Source organism: Cherax quadricarinatus, chromosome 1 (assembly GCF_038502225.1).
Source record: "Cherax quadricarinatus isolate ZL_2023a chromosome 1, ASM3850222v1, whole genome shotgun sequence".
NCBI lineage: Eukaryota > Metazoa > Arthropoda > Malacostraca > Decapoda > Parastacidae > Cherax > Cherax quadricarinatus.
The window spans coordinates 96039358-96058355 of record NC_091292.1 but is presented as its reverse complement, the minus strand read 5'-3'; the positions used below and the strand labels follow the sequence as shown (position 1 = coordinate 96058355).

The 18998-nt window shown below is 43.4% G+C and overlaps 1 protein-coding gene across 4 annotated transcripts in view; it reads left to right on the top strand.

The window, feature by feature from the left end:
• The window catches only part of LOC128689688 (uncharacterized), a 36549-nt gene that overhangs the window by 4535 nt on the left and 13016 nt on the right, over positions 1–18998 (top strand). Inside the window, exon 2 of one of the 4 annotated variants that reach the window (XM_070084836.1) lies at positions 15429–15505. The exons of the other annotated variants lie outside the window; for them this stretch is intronic. The gene's annotated coding sequence lies outside the window, so the exon portion shown is untranslated. The remainder of the gene's footprint in view (positions 1–15428; positions 15506–18998) is intronic. 4 annotated transcript variants of the gene reach the window in all.

Genomic DNA, 18998 nt, shown 5'->3' with positions numbered 1-18998 from the left:
ACAGGCGTGACCTGTTCTAAACCCATGTTGCCCTGGGTTGTGTAACTGATGGGTTTCTAGATGGGTGGTGATCTTGCTTCTTAGGACCATTTCAAAGATTTTTATGATATGAGATGTTAGTGCTATCGGTCTGTAGTTCTTTGCTGTTGCTTTACTGCCCCCTTTGTGGAGTGGGGCTATGTCTGTTGTTTTTAGTAACTGTGTAACCAGTCATACAAAAAGTCCCTAGTGATCCATGCCTTACTGTTTGCCCTCCACAGCACACACAAATTAGCCTTGAGGACATTGTTTTGCCTGGACGCTCTGGGAGTTTCAGAGTGATACACCAATAAAGGCTTCACTTTGCAATCACCACTAGTATTAGCACACATAAAAAGAGTAAGCCTATCTTTCATAGGCTTATGTCCTGGGAGTGCCTTTTCCTCCTGAGTAATGTAGGTCCTGCTTGTCATTTTCTTCCAAAACAGGCCTGTTTCGTCGCAATTAAACACTTGTTCAGGTTTCAATTCTTCACTGTCTATGTACTCCTTGAATTCCTTCGCATATTTTTCAGCCACTTTTTGGTCCGAATTGGCAGCTTCATCATGCCTTATCACAGTATGTATGCCACTATGATTCTTAAATCTCTCAAACCAACCTTTGCTGGCCTTAAATTTACTCACATCACCACTAGTTGCAGGCATTTTTCTAATTAAATCGTCATGCAACTTCCTAGCCTTTTCACATATGATCGCTTGAGAGATGCTATCTCCTGCTATCTGTTTTTCGTTTATCCACACCAATAACAGTCTCTCAACATCTTCTATCACTTGCGATCTCTGTTTCAAAAACAAACTTGCACCTTTTGCAAGAACAGCTTCCTTGATTTCCGTTTTGTTGGCCAAGATAGAGCGATGGTTGATTGGGGTTTGGTATACAACCTGGCCAGCTCTGAGACACGCACTCCACTTTCGTACTTAGCAATTATCTCTTTCTTCATTTCCATAGTAATTTTCACTCTTTTTACCACAGGGTTGGTCCATGGTGACTTATTTTGCAGTTACAAGCACTAAAAACACTGTGATAATATGAAATGTATCGAATGTATGCTTAGATGCAACCACATTGGCTGGCTTGTAAACACTGGCACCCACGGGGCAGCTGAGGCCACACATGGGACGCGTCTTGGACGAATCACGTAAGGCGAGTTTTTTATTGTGAGGCGAAGCAAAATTTTTGCTTTCAAATGCTTCGTATGGCGGATTTAATGTAATGCGATGCATTCGTAAGGCGGAGGTCCACTGTATTAATAATAATGATAATACAACTGAAGCAACCCAGCAGCAGCTGGTCACAGGTCACAACCTTTTCACTTTCAACACCTCTTCAAGGGGGGCTCCTTGGCGTGGTGAAGAGGCTCTTGGTCTGAGGAATTAGACCTGTCGGTCTTCTTCCTCAGACCGAACCTAATTACCCCCCAATCTCCCCTCCCCTATCCCATCCTCCCCTTTTTCCTTTCCTCCTCCTCCTCCCCACCCCTCCCTTTTGCCCTTCCTCTTTTTGGCCTTTGGGATTTCTCCCACAGGCACGCTAGTTCCTAGGTAGGGGAAAGGATACCAGGGTCCATCCCATTCCGTTGAGGTTCTTGGCGGTGGCTTAGTTTGCCGTGGAATCTGGATCGCCTGGGGATGTCCCGATCCCTCTCCTGTATCCCGGAGTAGCTTTGGGTGTCTTTCGGGCGACGGGTGTATCTCTGGAAGCCACCTTTCGGATTCCGGGGTGGTGGCCGAAGGAGGCATGCTTTGTGGCGGATATCTGGCCACCCTCTCTTTTGTCCACCGAGGTAGCTCGGCAGATGTGAGGTTGCTATCCCGGATTGCTGGTTTACTGGCATGAAGGGTAGGGTATGGCACGGGTTCCATGCTGCATCTGCGCTACTAGCGGTGCTGAGGTCCTCTTGGGCGCGGAGGGAGATTTCCGGCTCTTTCATTCCTCCTGGGAACTATTCCTCCCCGCTCCCCCCTTTTTTTATTCTTTTTTTTTATTTTTATTTTCTTTTTTTCTTTCTTTTTTTTCTTAAAAACAAAAAGAGAAGGAGTAACCTAACCATGGAGAACCCAATCCATGAACCCACTACCCCCGGGCCCCTTCTTGATACCGCACCCCATTCTGACCCTGCCTTGTTTTTAGACCACTCTTTGGACACTCCTGATGCCCCTGTACCTCTTGCTGGTGCTGTTTCCTCACCCGCTTCAGGTACCGGGGCTTCGACTGACTCCTTCGATTTGTCTGAACTCCGCTCTCCTTTGACTATGCTTCCGGCTTCTCCCTCTAGGGTATGGCAATTTTCGAATCACCCGCCCATTTCACGCCGGACCAACTCCGGTCCTACTCCTAAATGCCAACGTCAATCTCCTGATGATGCTCCTTCGTTACCTTCCCATTCTACTCGGAAAAGACCGACACGTCGTGCACTCCCTCTCCACGCTCAGTTTCGGACCACACAATGGACTAAATTCTTTACTTTAAGACCGACTTCTTCTTCTGCCTACGTTTCTGACCATAGTATTGGCAAAGCGCTCCTGTGTCATGTTGGTATAGATATTTCATTTCATGCTCTCAAGAGCGGTACGCGCATCGTCACTGTCCAGAATGCTACCCAAGCTCATGATCTTTCTCTCCTTTCGCATATAGATACTACTCCTATCACTATTGAAAAACATCTTTCTCTCAATTCTTGTAGTGGTACTGTCATTCTGCCCCATACCATAGTCCAACAGAATTTCCAGTCATGTGGCAATGACATTCTTGAACAGCTGGAACTCCAGGATCTCCCAATCCTCAAAGTAGACACTTATGTCCTTCCTGCCCGTGGGCGGAGACGTTACCCTTGCAATGTAGCTCGTTTAACTTTTGACAGCCGAGAACTCCCATCCTCTGTATATGTCGTGGGACATCGGTTACAAGTTCGAAAGGTGATACCTACACCGCAACAGTGTAGAAATTGCTGCCATTTTGGTCACCCAGCGAAATATTGCAGATCTATGGCCGAATGCCCAGTCTGTGGTGCAGTCGACCATTCTAATACATCTTGCAGTCAACCTCCATCTTGCCTTAATTGTAATGAAGCTCGCCCTTCGTATTCCCGCCGTTGCCAGGTCTACTTAAATGAACGTGAAATCCGTTGCCTCAAAGAGGCAGAAGGTCTCCCTTATGCTATGGCAGTTACTCATCTCTGCCTCCAAGGGAGACTATCCCGTGTTTCTTATTCTCGTGTTTCAAAACATCCCCCCACTTCTGGGGTCCCATCTTCTGCAGCCTCCTCTGTTGTTACCCCTCCCGTAGCCACTCCTGCATCTAATCCTTTTGCTGTCCTTGGCTCTGACGTCCCGACTACAACTCAGTCTGTTCTCACATCTTCGCGTCCTTCCTCACAAGCCCCAGTATCGACAAGACCTCGTACAACACCTAATAACAATCGCTCCTCTACTTCTCAGAAGTCCAAAAAATCCACATTGCTCAAATCTTCTTTGCCCCTTCCTTCCCTTCTTCGACCTCCACACTTTACCTTTCCAGTCTCTGTGCCTAGTTCTTCCCCTCTCTCTGGCTCTATTCCAAGTGTGGAGATTCACCCTCCTCCTCGTACTATGCCTTCCACCCCCGTCCCCTCCCAAGTTTCTCCCTCTTCTGCCACTTCCCAGGTTTCTGCCTCTTCTGTCCCCCCCCCCCACAGTTCATCTCCAGTCCCTTACACTCTTTCCTCCCCCTCTACTTTGGTACAGTCCATTACTGTCCCAATCTTTACTCACCCTCCCCCTTTTATCTCCAATATGGTCTCCCATACATCTTTGAATTCAGAAACACTTGAAGCCATTTCAGAATATATTGCAGAGACTAAACCTTCAATGGACACTGATTCACTTCCTGTTCCTTCTCTTCCCTCTCCTCCATCTTCACAACCCCATTCTTCGCAACGCTCCGTTCCTTCGCTGCTTGAACGTCTTCCAATGCCACCACATGTTGACTTTTCTAACCCCTCTAGTCCGTAGGTGCCTTTCCCTACGGATTCCTGGTATTTTCTTCATCACCAATCATGGCCTATTTACAGTGGAATATCCGCGGCCTCAGGGGTAATCGGGGTGAGCTTCAGATGTTGCTTTCCAGGTTTTCCCCTGTTGGTGCTTGCTTACAAGAACCAGAATTACACTCGGCTGTTTTCCAACCTATCTCAGGCTATAATTTATTGTATTCTTCGGATCCTTTCTCAGATGGGACCTTTAATGAAAGTGCCCTTCTTCTACGCAATGATATTCCGTACTGTCAACTATTTGTCCATACCTCGCTGCATTACACTGCAGCCCGTATCCGCTTGAATAAGTGGTTTACAATATGTTCTTTATATCTCTCTCCTTCTCGAGCATTTTCTATCCCAGACTTTACCTTTCTTGTTTCATCCTTACCACCACCACTTCTGTTACTTGGTGATTTTAACGCCCACCATTTCCTCTGGGGGGGTCTCATTGTGACTCAGGTGGCATCCAGTTGGAGGCTTTTCTCGCCTCTCACCCCCTCCATGTTTTAAATACGGGTACTCCCACCCATTTTGATCCCGTACTCATACTCTCTCTTGCATCGATCTATCAGTCTGCTCTTCCTCCACTGCACTAGACTTCACCTGGTCTGTTCTACTGGACTTACATGACAGCGATCATTTTCCAATCATTCTTACTTCTCCTTCCTATTCACCACCTTTCCATAGCCCTCGCTGGCAATTTGATTGGGCAAATTGGGATCTTTATTCGCAACTCACTGCTTTTAGTGAGGTTCCTTCTTCATCCTCCATTGATGAGCTCCTACGCCTCTTCTCGACGTCAGTTTATACCGCAGCTTCTCATTCTATACCCCAAACCTCAGGCAGGCATTCTCAGAAGTGCGTGCCTTGGTGGTCTCCTGCTTATGCTCGTGCAGTATGTTTGAAACGCGCTGCATGGGGCAGGTACCGGTACAATAGAACCGCTGAGAGACTTCTTGATTTTAAGCAGAAGCGTGCGATCGCTCGCCGTGTCATCCGTGAAGCTAAACGCACTTGCTGGCGAGACTGTTTCCACCATCACCTCTGCTTCTTCTATGAGTGCAGTCTCGAAAAAAGTGAGGAAACTGAGTGGTAAATACTCTCCTGACCCGGCTCCTGTTCTACGGGTCGCTGGTGTTGATGTAGCAAACCCTCTCGACATTGCCATTGATCTTGGCACACATCTGGTCCGTATTTCCCGGAGGCTCCATCTATGCCCCTCGTTTCTTTCCTCAAAGTCTGCCAGAGAGTTAGTACCCTTGGACTTTTCTTCTCTCAGAGAAGAACAGTATAATGTGCCTTTTACACTTCAAGAACTGGAGGCAACGCTCTCAGCTTGCCGATCATCGGCAGCTGGGCCTGACGACATTCATATTCGTATGTTACAACATTTACATCGGTCAGCCTTTGTAGTCCTCTTACACCTCTTCAATCTTATTTAGGCACAAGGAGTTCTTCCCCAGCTGTGGAAATCTGCCATTGTTCTCCCTTTCCTCAAACCGGGTACTACAGGACATGATGCCTCCCACTATCGTCCCATCGCTCTTACTAGTGCAGTTTGCAAAGTGATGGGACGTCTCGTAAATCGACGTTTAATGTGGTATTTAGAGACACACAACAGTCTCTCCGCTAGTCAATATGGCTTTCGTAAGGGCCGTTCTACCATAGACCCCTTACTACGCTTGGATACGTATGTTCGTAATGCCTTTGCGAATAATCACTCAGTTATTGCCATATTTTTTGACCTTGAGAAAGCATATGACACAACTTGGAGGTATAATATTTTGGCCCAGGCCCACTCCTTAGGCCTCCGAGGCAATCTACCATCCTTCCTTAAGAACTTTTTAACTGACAGACATTTCCGTGTTCGAGTCAATAATGTTCTTTCCCCGGACTTCGTCCAAGCTGAAGGTGTCCCTCAGGGATGTGTTCTAAGCACAACACTTCTCCTTGCTATAAATGATTTGACCTCTGTTCTTCCACCCAATATTTGGTCATCACTCTATGTTGATGACTTCGCTATTGCTTGTGCAGGCGCTGACTGTCATCTCATTGCAGTTTCTCTCCAGCATGCGGTCGACCGTGTTTCCACTTGGGCCACCACGCATGGGTTTAAATTTTCAAGTACCTAAACTCGCCAAATTACTTTCACTAGACGCTCTGTCATCTCCGATCATCCTTTGTATCTCTATGGCTCCCGTATCCCTGAATGTGATACAGTCAGGTTTCTAGGCCTTCTCTTTGACTGTAGGTTATCCTGGAAACCTCACATTACCTCTCTGAAGGCAACTTGTCACAGCCAGCTAAACCTTCTTAAAACCCTTGCTCATCTTTCCTGGGGAGCTGATCGTTGAACTCTGCTTCGCCTACATTCAGCCCTCGTTTTATCGAAACTCGATTATGGTGACCAGATTTATTCAGCGGCCTCTCCTGCTACTCTCTCTAGCCTTAACCCCATCCATCACCAAGGATTACATTTGTGCCTTGGTGCTTTTCGCTCTTCCCCTGTCGAGAGCCTCTATGCAGAAGCAAATGTTCCATCCTTGTCTGATCGCCGTGATGCCCATTGCCTTCGCTACTATGTACGCTCTCACGATCTCCACAATCCTTCCATTTATAGAATGGTCTCCGATATTAGTAGACATTCTTTATTCGTTCGCCGCCCCTGTTTGCTCCGTCCCTTTTCTCTTCGCTTAAATTCACTCTTGTCTTCCCTTCAGTTACCACCTTTATATGTTCATGTAGCATCTCACTTTTCCCTACCCCCCTGGGAAGTTCCAGCTGTTCGGGTCTGTTCTTTCTCACTCCCATGCTCAAAAGCTCAACTGCCTACGGTGGCTTCCCGCTCTCTTTTTCTTGATCACTTCCACTCCCATTCTCATGCCACCGCTGTGTACACAGATGGCTCTAAGTCTTCAGATGGCGTCGGATTCGCAGCAGTGTTTCTGGACAGCGTCGTGCGGGGGCATTTACTATCTTCAGCTAGCATTTTTACTGCTGAATTGTATGCCATTCTTGCAGCACTTATTCGTATCGCATCTATGCCTGTGTCATCATTTGTGGTAGTCTCAGACTCCCTTAGTGCTCTACAGGCTATACAAAAATTTGATACATCTCACCCCCTAGTTCTCCGTATCCAACTTTGGCTACGCCGTATCTCTATGAAGCATAAAGATATTATTTTTTATTGGGTCCCTGGTCATGTCGACGTACAGGGCAATGAACAGGCAGACACTGTTGCGCGGTCAGCAGTACATGACCTACGAATTTCCTATAGAGGTGTTCCATTTCTGGACTATTTTGCTGCAATAGCTACCCACCTTCACGCCCGTTGGCAACTACGTTGGTTAACTCTGCTTGGTAACAAACTTCATTCTATTAAACCGAGCATAGGTTACTGGCCGTCTTCTTGTCATCAGTGCCGTGGTTGGGAGACCACTCTCTCCCGTCTTCGCATTGGCCACACTTGTCTTACTCATGGGTATCTCATGGAGAAGCACCCTGTACCTCTCTGTGAGCAGTGTCAAGTTCCTGTATCGATTAGCCACATTCTGTTAGACTGCCCTCTCTATCAACGAGCACGCAGAATTTACCTCGTGATGAATGGTTTGAAAAACCGACAAGTTGAAGATTGAGACAAGATTGATGGACTGAACACATCGACTCCAGGCTGAGGGACTGATTACCTCATACTCCTCCTCTCCTTACGCCTTCCTCTTTGTATTGGACTGATGAAGCCACTGTGTGGCGAAACATTTCCTGAATAAAGATTCTCATATGCTGCATAAGTGTCTCAATCTTCAGAATTTACCTCCAACGCCGTCTTCGTTCTACTACTCTCTCTTTACCTTCCCTTCTTGCTGATGGACCCTCCTTTAATCCTGACTCTCTCATTGACTTCTTGACAACGACTGATTTACTCCACAAACTCCTTACTCACTCCCCTCAGCCCCTTCTAGCTCAGTCTCTTGCTGCCCTTTACCCTTTCACCATCCACTGCTCCGCTGTTATCCGTAACCTATTACTCATCCACCTCCCTTTTGCCACCTGATGCCCTTGCTTCCTTCCTGCCCTGCAGCGCTGTATAGCCCTTGTGGCTTAGCGCTTCTTTTTGATTATAATAATAATAATTCACTTTCAACAACCACTAATGTATACCTGGACCACCCCGCTATCCTTCATTATTTAGCTTAATCTAACCTAACCCGCACTAGGATAATATACAGTGGTACCTCGAGTTACGAACTTATTTCATTCCAGAAGGCTGTTCGAGTGCAGATGCCGAACGAATTTGTTCCCATAAGGAATAATGTAAATTAGATTAATCCATTTCAGACCCCCAAAAATACACTTACAAAAGCACTTACATAAATACATTTACATAACTGTTTGCGTTTTGAACTGTTCGTATCCCAAGGTACCACTGTATATTGATGGAGGAAGTGGTGGGGTGTGGGCCACTGTTGGCGGTAGTGAGGCAGTGACCACTGACCAGTCCTAGCCACCCTCCACTGCCATGTCATTGCTTATATCTGGAATAACAGTGCATTATTTTTATTATCATTATTATTTACTTATTTTTTTAACATTCTGGCCGTCTCCCACCGATTAAGGGTGACCGAAAAAAATTAATGTTTTCTTTTTACATTTAGTAATTTATACAGGAGAAGGGGTTACTAGCCCTCATGCTCCCAGCATTTAGTTGCCTCTTAGAACATGCATGGCTTATGGAGGAAGGATTCATTTCCACTTCCCCATGGAGATGGAAGGAAAGAAATAAGAACAAGAACTATATAAGAAAATAGAAGAAAACTTGAATAGGTATGTATACATATATGTACATGTATGTGTACATGAGTGTGTAATGTGACCTGTGTAAGTAGAAATGGCAAGATATACCTGTTATCTTTTGTGTTTGTGTGTGTTTGTTTTTGTGTGTGTACTCGCCTGTTTGTGGTTGCAGGTGGTCGAGTCATAGCTCCTGGCTCCACCTCTTCACTGATTGCTACTAGGTCCTCTCTCTCCCTGTGTTTGTGTGTGTACATATGGTTGGTAGACAGCAACTTGTAAAAATGGAATAAATTTCATTGTGAGTAAAGTTAAAAAGTCGTCAACCAAGATAACATATCGTTAGAAATTGGAAAATCTAGTGCTCTGTTTATTCGTGTGAAAGATTTTAACCACTCAGTTGATATTTAATAAACCAAGAAGGTTGTAACAAGGCAAGGTAATGAATCATGTAAGTAAGTAAGTAAATTTACTTACATTTATACAGTACATGGTTACAATCATGAACAAATTATAGAGTACATAATGAGCAATTCACACGTCCACACCCAGTTACAACTATAATGGGTTATTGGTGCAAATATTAATTGTTGGGTCACTCACTCACTCTCTCACTCTCGCTCACTCTCACTCTTGCTCACTCTCACTCACTCTCACTCTCGCTCACTCTCACTCTCACTCACTCTTCACTCACACTCCTCCCTATCTCTCTCTCACACACACACACACACACACACACACACACACACACACACACACACACACACACACACACACACACACACACACACACACACACAAAAATGTAAGGAAGCTGAGGAGAGGTTTGTACCCAAGGGTAACAGGAATAATGAAAAAGCCAGGATGAGCCCATGGTTCACCCAAAGGTGCAGGGAGGCCAAAACCAAGTGTGCTAGGGAATGGAAGAAGTATAGAAGGCAAAGGACCCAGGAGAATAAGGAGAGCAGTTGTAGAGCCAGAAATGAATATGCACAGGTAAGAAGGGAGGCCCAACGGCAATATGAGAATGACATAGCAGCGAAAGCCAAATCTGACCCGAAGCTGTTGTACAGCCACAGCAGGAGGAAAACAACAGTCAAGGCCCAGATAATCAGGCTAAGGAAGGAAGGAGAAGAGATCACAAGAAACCACCGAGAAGTATGTGAGGAACTCAGCATGAGATTCAAGGAAGTGTTCACAGAGGAGATAGAAGGAACTCCAGTAAGACAGAGAGGTGGGGTATGTCACCAAGTGTTGGACACAATACATACAACCGAGGAAGAAGTGAAGAGGCTGCTGAGTGAGCTAGACACCTCAAAGGCAATGGGGCCGGATAACATCTCTCCATGGGTCCTGAGAGAGGGTGCAGAGATGCTATGTGTACCCCTAACAACAATATTCAACACATCTATCGAAATAGGGAGATTACCTGAGGTATGGAAGACAGCAAATGTAGTCCCAATTTTTAAAAAAGGAGACAGACAAGAAGCACTAAACTATAGACCAGGGTCACTGACATGTATAGTATGCAAAGTCATGGAGAAGATTATCAGAAGAGTGGTGGAACACCTAGAAAGAAATGAGCTTATTAACAACAGCCAAAATGGCTTCAGGGATGGGAAATCCTGTGTCACAAACCTACTGGAGTTCTATGACAGGGTGACAGCAGTAAGACAAGAGAGAGAGAGGGGTGGGTAGATTGCGTTTTCTTGGACTGTAAGAAGGCATTTGATAGTTCCACACAAGAGATTAGTGCAAAAATGGAGGACCAGGCAGGGATAACAGGGAAGGCACTACAATGGATCAGGGAATACCTGTCAGGAAGACAGCAGCGAGTCATGGTACGAGGCAAGGTGTCAGAGTGGGCTCCTGTGACGAGTGGGGTTCCATAGGGATCAGTTCTAGGACCGGTGCTGCTTCTGGTATTTGTGAATGACATGACGGAAGGAATAGACTCCGAAGTGTCCCTGTTTGCAGATGATGTGAAGTTGATGAGAAGAATTCAGTTGGACGAGGACCGGGCAGAACTACAGTGGGATCTGGACAGGCTGCAGGCCTGGTCCAGCAATTGGCTCCTGGAGTTCAACCCCACCAAATGCAGTCATGAAGATTGGAGAAGGGCTAAGAAGACTGCAGACGGAGTACAGTTTAGGGGGCCAGAGACTACAAACCTCACTCAAGGAAAAAGATCTTGGAGTGAGTATAACACCAGGCACATCTGAGGTGCACATCAACCAAATAACTGAACATAAGAACATAAGAAAGGAGGAGCACTGCAGCAGGCCTGTTAGCCCATACTAGGCAGGTCCTTCACAATCCATCTCACTAACAGAATATTTGCCCAACTAAATTTTCAATTCTACCCAAGGAACAAGCTTTGATAATTCTATTAACTCATGTGCAAGTCCCACTTAAATCCAACCCCTGTCACTCATGTATTTATCCAACCTAAATTTGAAACTACCCAAGGCCTTAGCCTCAGTAACTCTACTAGGCAGACTGTTCCACTCATCACTACCCTATTTCCAAACCAATACTTTCCTATATCCTTTCTAAATCTAAACTTCTCCAATTTGAATCTATTATTTTGGGTTCTCTCTTGAAGAGATATCCTCAAGACCTTATTAATATCCCCTTTATTAATACCCATCTTCCACTTGTACACCTCAATCATGTCTCCCCTCATTCTTCATCTTACAAGTGAATGTAAATTAAGGGACTTCAATCTCTCTTCATACAGAAGATTTCTAATGCAGTCAATTAATTTTGTCATTCGTCACTGAATGTTTTCTAACGAATTTATATCCATTCTGTAAAATGGAGACCAGAACTGAGCTGCATAATCTAGGTGAGGCCTTACTAATGACATATTAAGCTGAAGTATAACCGCTGGACTTCTGTTGCTTACAGTTCTTGATGTAAATCCCAGCAATCTATTTGCCTTATTATGCACACTCAGGCACTACTGTCTTGGTTTAAGGATGCTGCTTACCATAACCCCCAAATCCTTTTCGCATTCTATACGGCTAAGTTCAGCATTATTAAGCTGGTAGATGCTAGGGTTATGAACATTTTTGAGCTTTAGAATTTTACATTTATCTACATTGAATTGCATCTGCCACTTTTCTGACCACGAACTGAGTTTGTCTAAATCCTCCTCAAGTTCCGAGACATCAACGTCTGAATCGATTATCCTACCTATCTTCGTGTCATCAGCAAATTTGCTTATGTCACTAGTAATTCCCTCATCAAGGTCATTTATATACATTATAAACAGCAATGGGCCTAAAACTGATCCCTGCTGAATGCCACTTGTTACAGATCCCCACTCAGATGTAACCCCATTTATGCACACTCTCTGCTTCCTATTAGTGAGCCATGACTCGATCTATGACAGCACTTTTCCCCCAATGCCATGAGCAGCCACTTTCTTCAACAGTCTCTGATGTGGTACTCTATCAAAAGCCTTACTAAAATCTAAATAAAAAATATCGAATTCTTTATCCTGGTCAATGGCCTCAAAAGCTTTGCTGAAGAAGGTTAACCCATTCAGGGTCCGTGCCATAGATCTACGGCTTTATGTTGAGGGTCCGAACCGTGGATCTACGCCATGAGCTCAGCTCACTCTGATAAGCTGTGAGCGTTAAATTTGGACCTAGATATGAGATAATACATCTATGTGGTATGTGTGCACTACATAAAGCAAATCCTGCAGCACACAGTGCATAATGAGAAAAAAAAACTGAGACCGTAATTTTCGATTAAAACAGCAACTTTGCAGTGTTTTTTCGTATGTTTTTTATAGTTGTATTTGCGATTTCTTGGTTTCATTTGATAGAATGGAAGGTATATTACAGAAATAGAGATGATTTTGATTAGTTTTAGTATTGAAAATGGCTAGAAATTGAGCTCAAAGTACCGGAAATGTTAAATTTTTGCCGATGTTCAAGAGTAAACAAATGACTTCGCACATCTAATACACGCCAGTTGGTGAGTCTAATATACGTTCACAAATGTACTGATATTATTTATACAATTATTTGAATAAAAATTCATTATGTGAATTAAAAATAAAAATCGAATTCATTTGTATAGCCTGAAAACATAACTAATGAACAGAGGAAATGTTAGTTTAGTGCCAGGAATGCCTCCTTGGTTATTTTGGACCCTATTTTGAAATTGCAATATTTTGAACTTTGCACTAAATTGGCCAAATTACCAATTTCCAGTCACTTTATTTTGTCGATGAAACAGCTGAGTTGGCGATTTCTCGTGCTCAATCAATAGAATAGAAGTAATACTAGTGAAATAGCTAAGGAATGAGGTAATTGGCCTAAAATGGGAGTCAAAGTTGGCAAAATCGCCGATGCGTAAATATCACTGACACGTTAAAATTTGCAAGAGCATAATTTCGTCAGTTTTCCATCAAATTTCACATTTTTTGTTTTATTACCTTCAGAAAAAGATTCTCTACCATATCATAAGAAAAAATAGCAAAATTATTTTTTGAAAATTCCTGGACACTGGGCAAACTTCGAAATTTGGCCTCTGGACCCTGAAAGGGTTAATAAATTAGTTAGGCAGGAACAGCCCCTGGTGAATCCATGTTGAGTATCATTAATCAAATTATACCTATTGAGATGGCTTATATTATCAGCTATACGTAATTGACTCTAGTAATTTGCCTACAATTGAGGTTAGGCTTATTGGGCAGTAATTTGACGGTAACTGCTTGTCCCCTGCTTTAAAAATAGGAATTACATTAGCCATCTTCCACCGTATGCTGAGGTCAGTGGTCACCTGCAGTCATACCTGCCTAAGCTCTTGGGAGTTAGTGTGGGCTGTTACCAAGCACCATGGCTTGTTGTAGTGTTTTAGAATCTCAGGTTCAAGTGTTAAGAAGGAGATTCTACTTCAGGAGGAAAATAGGAGGCTGAAGCTTCACATAGATGAGTTTGGGAGCAAGTGTGAGAAGGATTTAGCTGGTAAGGAGGAAATGTTCACCAGCAGTGATAGTGGCAGCCGCTTTAAGTGGCAAGTGGTTCACAGTTCAGGAAGAAGGAAGATGAGGAGAGTAATAGAGAAGATGTGAAGGTAGGAAATCGATTCTCTGTTCTCCAAGACGAGTGTACTTCAGTGGTTAGTGAGGTTGAAGGTACCGCTGATTCCCCTGCTAATCAAGGTAAGAATATTTTAATAGTAGGTAATTCTCAGGTAAGATATATGGACCATGCATTTTGTAACAGAGACAGAAAGGTCAGACAGAGAGTGTGCCTTCCTGGAGCTGGTGTTGGTGACATAGTCAGCAGGTTAGATAATATTATGGCAGGTAATGGGAACAAGCCCATTATCTGTCTTAGTGCTGGGGGTAATGACATTGGGAAGGGCAGGAGAGAGGAGCTGCTGGATAAGTACAGGTTAGCCACAGAAGTAGTTAGGTCTAAGGGAGGGATCCCAGTCATATGTAGCATCTTGCCTAGAAAGGGAGTGGGCAGTGAATGGATGTCTAGGGCAATTGGTATAAATTGCTGGCTAGACAGGTACTGCAAGGAACTTGCAATCCCATTCATTGATAACTGGGACCTATTCTTTGGCAAACGTGATATGTATGCAAGGGATGGGGTTCATCTCTCTGGGGATGGAGTGGTTGCATTAGCCAATTCAATTGGGAGGGTAATTGATGACTTGTCTAGGAATTTAAACTGATAGATTATAGAGGTATGGGTGTTTGTGGGAAACAATCAGGCTGCAGCATTAGGATTAAAAACAGCAGTTATTACCGGGATACCTCAGGGATATGTTTAAGACAATATTCAAAATAAAGTTGCTAGTAATGGCAAATCAATTGATCAACAAACAAAGAGAGATAGTAGAGGGCAACGAGTGACTAGCTCCATTAAGGTTTACTATACAAATAGTAGGAGTCTAAGAAATAAGGTAGATGAGCTAAGATTACTTGCAAGTGTAGGTAATATTGATATTATTGGTATAACAGAGACCTGATTCAACCTGAAAGATAGAGAAATGCCTTCTGAATGCAACATACAGGGTTATAAACTATTCCACACTGATAGGGCCAACAGGAAGGGTGGTGGAGTGGCGATGTATGTCAGAGAAAATTTAAATTGTTGTCTTAGACATGATATAAGATTAGAAACATCGAACACAGAATCTGTTTGGCTACAGTTTCTCGAGGGACTTGACAAATTAATTTTGGGTGTGATTTATAGGCCCCCAAACCTTGATAGGGAGTGCAGTAAGCTGTTATGGGACGAAATTCATAAGGCATCTAGATATGAAAATGTTGTGATAATGGGAGATTTTAACTTTAGACAAATTGATTGGAACAATATGACAGGAAATCTTGAGTCTAGTGACTTTCTTGATACAGTTCAGGATTGCTTTTTAGAACAGGTTGTGACAGAACCAACTAGAGGAAACAATCTGCTTGACTTGGTTCTTGCCAACAAAGATTCACTAATTAATAATCTTGAGGTTAATGATGAGCTTGGGGAAAGTGATCACAAATCACTTAGTTTCAATATATCATGGAATTACCCAGATAACTACAATCAAATCTCTGTCCCAGATTTTCGCTTGGCCAACTTCATGGGACTGAAAAATTACCTGGGTGGACTAAATTGGGATGTCCTGACTATGGATCAGGTAGGTGATCTTGGTTGCCAATATGACGTTTTTCAGAGAATAGTTCTAGCTGCCCAGACAATTTTTGTTCCAAGTAGGGAAATTAGATCTAACAAAAATGATCCCAAATGGATGAACAATAGATTAAAACATCTCACTGGTCAAAAGAAAGGCATATACGTATAGGCATATCAAAAGAGGGGATGGGCAGTTAAGAAATCAATATATTCAATTAAAGAGAGAAATAAAGAAAGGAATAAGAAAAGCAAAAAGGGATTATGAGGCTAAGGTCGCAAGGGATTCAAAGACTAACCCAAAAGGGTTCTTTCAGGTATACAGAAGTAAGATTAGGGACAAGATTGGCCCACTTAAGAGTAACTCTGGTCAGATCATTGACAGTGATAAGGATATGTGTGAAATTCTCAATACCTACTTCCTCTCAGTTTTCACCCAGGAAAATACTAGCGATATTCCTGAAATAATAGATTATGTAGAACAGGATAATAAACCATGTACGATTGCGGTAACTAGTGACATGGTCCTCAGACAAATAGAGAAACTAAAACCTAACAAATCCCCAGGTCCTGATGAACTGTTTGCAAGGGTGTTAAAGGAATGTAAAGAGGAACATAGCATACCTTTGGCTAATCTTTTTAACATATCACTACAAACTGGCATAGTGCTTGATAAGTGGAAAATGGCAAATGTAATACCTATTTACAAGGCAGGTGACAGGTCCTTGGCTTTGAACTATAGACCAATAAGCCATACCTCCATAGTGGGAAAATTTATGGAATCAATAATTGCCGAACCAATTCGTAGCCATCTTGACAGGCACAGATTGATTAATGAATCTCAACACGGTTTTACAAAGGGGCGTTCCTGTCTTATGAATTTACTAACTTTTTTCACTAAGGTGTTTGAGGAGGTAGATCATGGTAATGAATATGATATTGTGTATATGGACTTCAGTAAGGCTTTCGATAGAGTTCCACACCAGAGGCTATTGAGGAAACTTAAGGCACACGGAATAGGAGAAATTTTTTCCTGGGAAGAGGCATGGCTGACAAATAGACAGCAGAGAGTTTGCATAAATTGGGAGAAATCAGAATGGGGGCACGTCACAAGCGGTGTTCCTCAAGGGTCAGTGTTGGGCCAGTTGTTGTTCACAATTTACATAAACGACATAGATGAGGGAATAAATAGACATAAGCAAATTTGCTGATGACACCAAAATAGGCCGTCCAGTTCATTCTAATGAGGACACTAGAGCACTCCAGGATTTGAATAGACTGATGCAATGGTCGGGGAACTGGCAGATGCAGTTTAATATTGACTAATGCAAAGTTCTAAATGTTGGACAGTTAAATAACCATGCCACATATAAACTAAATAATGTAGATCTTAATACTACTGATTGCGAAAAGGATTTAGGAGTTCTGGTTAGCAGTAATCTAAAACCAAGACAACAGTGCATTAGTGTTCCCAATAAAGCTAACAGAATTCTTGGCTTCATATCTAGAAGTATAAATAATAGAAGTCCTCAGGTTCTTCAACTCTATATATCCTTGGTTAGGCCTCATTTAGACTATGCTGCTCAGTTCTGGTCACCATATTGCAGAATGGATATAAATGCTCTGGAAAACGTACAGAGGAGGATGACAAAGATGATCCCATGTATCAGAAATCTTCCCTATGAGGATAGACTGAGGGCCCTGAATCTGCACTCTCTCGAAAGGCGTAGAATTAGGGGGGATATGATCAAGGTGTATAAGTGGAAAACAGGAATAAATAAAGGGGATGTAAATAGCATGCTGAAAATTTCCAGCCAAAACAGGACTCGCAGCAATGGTTTCAAGTTGGAAAAATTCATATTCAGGAAGGATATAGGAAAGCACTGGTTTGGTAATAGAGTCGTGGATGAGTGGAACAAACTCCTGAGTACAGTTATTCAGGCTAAAACGTTGTGTAGTTTTAAAAATAGGTTAGATAAATACATGAGTGGGTGTGAGTTGAACCTGACTAGCTTGTGCTGCTGGGTCTGGTGCCGTGCTCCATCCTTGAGTGGAGGTGACCAGACTGGGTGGGTCATTGGGCTAATCCAGGGGGGGGACATGGACCTGCTCCACATGGGTCAGTAGGCCTGTTGCAGCGTTCCTTCTTTCTTATGTTCTTATATCAGGCACTACACCTGTTTGAAGAGGCAAATTAAAAATATTAGTTAAAGGTTCACAGAGTTCCATTTTGCATTCCTTAAGAACCCTTGAAAAAAGCTCATCAGGATCAGGCAATTTATTTTGCTTCAAATGGTCTATCTGTTTGATAACCATTTTGCTAGTGACTGTGATATTACATAATTTATCTTCTTCAGGCCCACTAAAAAACCTATTTATTGGGATATTCATGTCTTCCTGAGTAAAAACCGAGAGAAAATAATTATTAAAAATAGAGCACATTTCATTCTCTTTGTCAGTAAGAACTCCATATGGGTGCCTAGCAAACCTAAGAACAGCATTCCGACATCTTAATAAGGAATCGTTCAGGACCCTGTACACTGTGTACGTTAAGCCCATATTGGAGTATGCGGCACCAGTTTGGAACCCACACCTAGCCAAGCACGTAAAGAAACTAGAGAAAGTGCAAAGGTTTGCAACAAGACCAGTCCCAGAGCTAAGTGGTATGTCCTATGAGGAGAGGTTAACGGAAATTGACCTGACGACACTGGAGGACAGGAGAGATAGGGGGGGACGTGATAACAACTTATAAAATACTGAGAGGAATTGACAAGGTGGACAGAGACAGAATGTTCCAGAGATGGGACACAGCAACAAGGGGACACAGTTGGAAGTTGAAGACACAGATGAATCGCAGGGATGTTAGGAAGTATTTCTTCAGTCACAGAGTAGTCAGGAAGTGGAATAGTTTGGGAAGCGATGTAGTGGAGGCAGGATCCATTCATAGCTTTAACCAGAGGTATGATAAAGCTAATGGTGCAGGGAGAGTGACCCAGTAGTGGCCAGTGAAGAGGCAGGGCCAGGAGCTATGACTCAACCTCTGCAACCACAACTAGGTGAGTGCACACACACACACACACACACACACACACACACACAAATAGGTGAGTACACACACACACACACCAATAGGTGAGTACACACACACACACACACACACACACACACACACACAAAATCTGAAACAGCCTAAAGAACTAAAGAACATTTTGGGATTGACAACAGAGACTGCTACCTTAGCCACAAATAAGGGGACTGTAGGGAAAGAAGGGGCACAACTGCATGGAGAAGCTCTATCAGAGGAGACTGTAGTAAATGAAAGAGCTAAGCTTTATGTGGAGGCCCTAACAGACAACAACAGAGCCCAAGGAAAGCCGAGAAGGGAAAATGACAGGCCACTGAGCCCAAGTACATTAGCCAGTGAAACTGAAGAAAGGAAAGCTGCAGTGAAGGAAACCAAATTAAATGAGGGGATACACAGGGATATGCAGTGGGAGAAT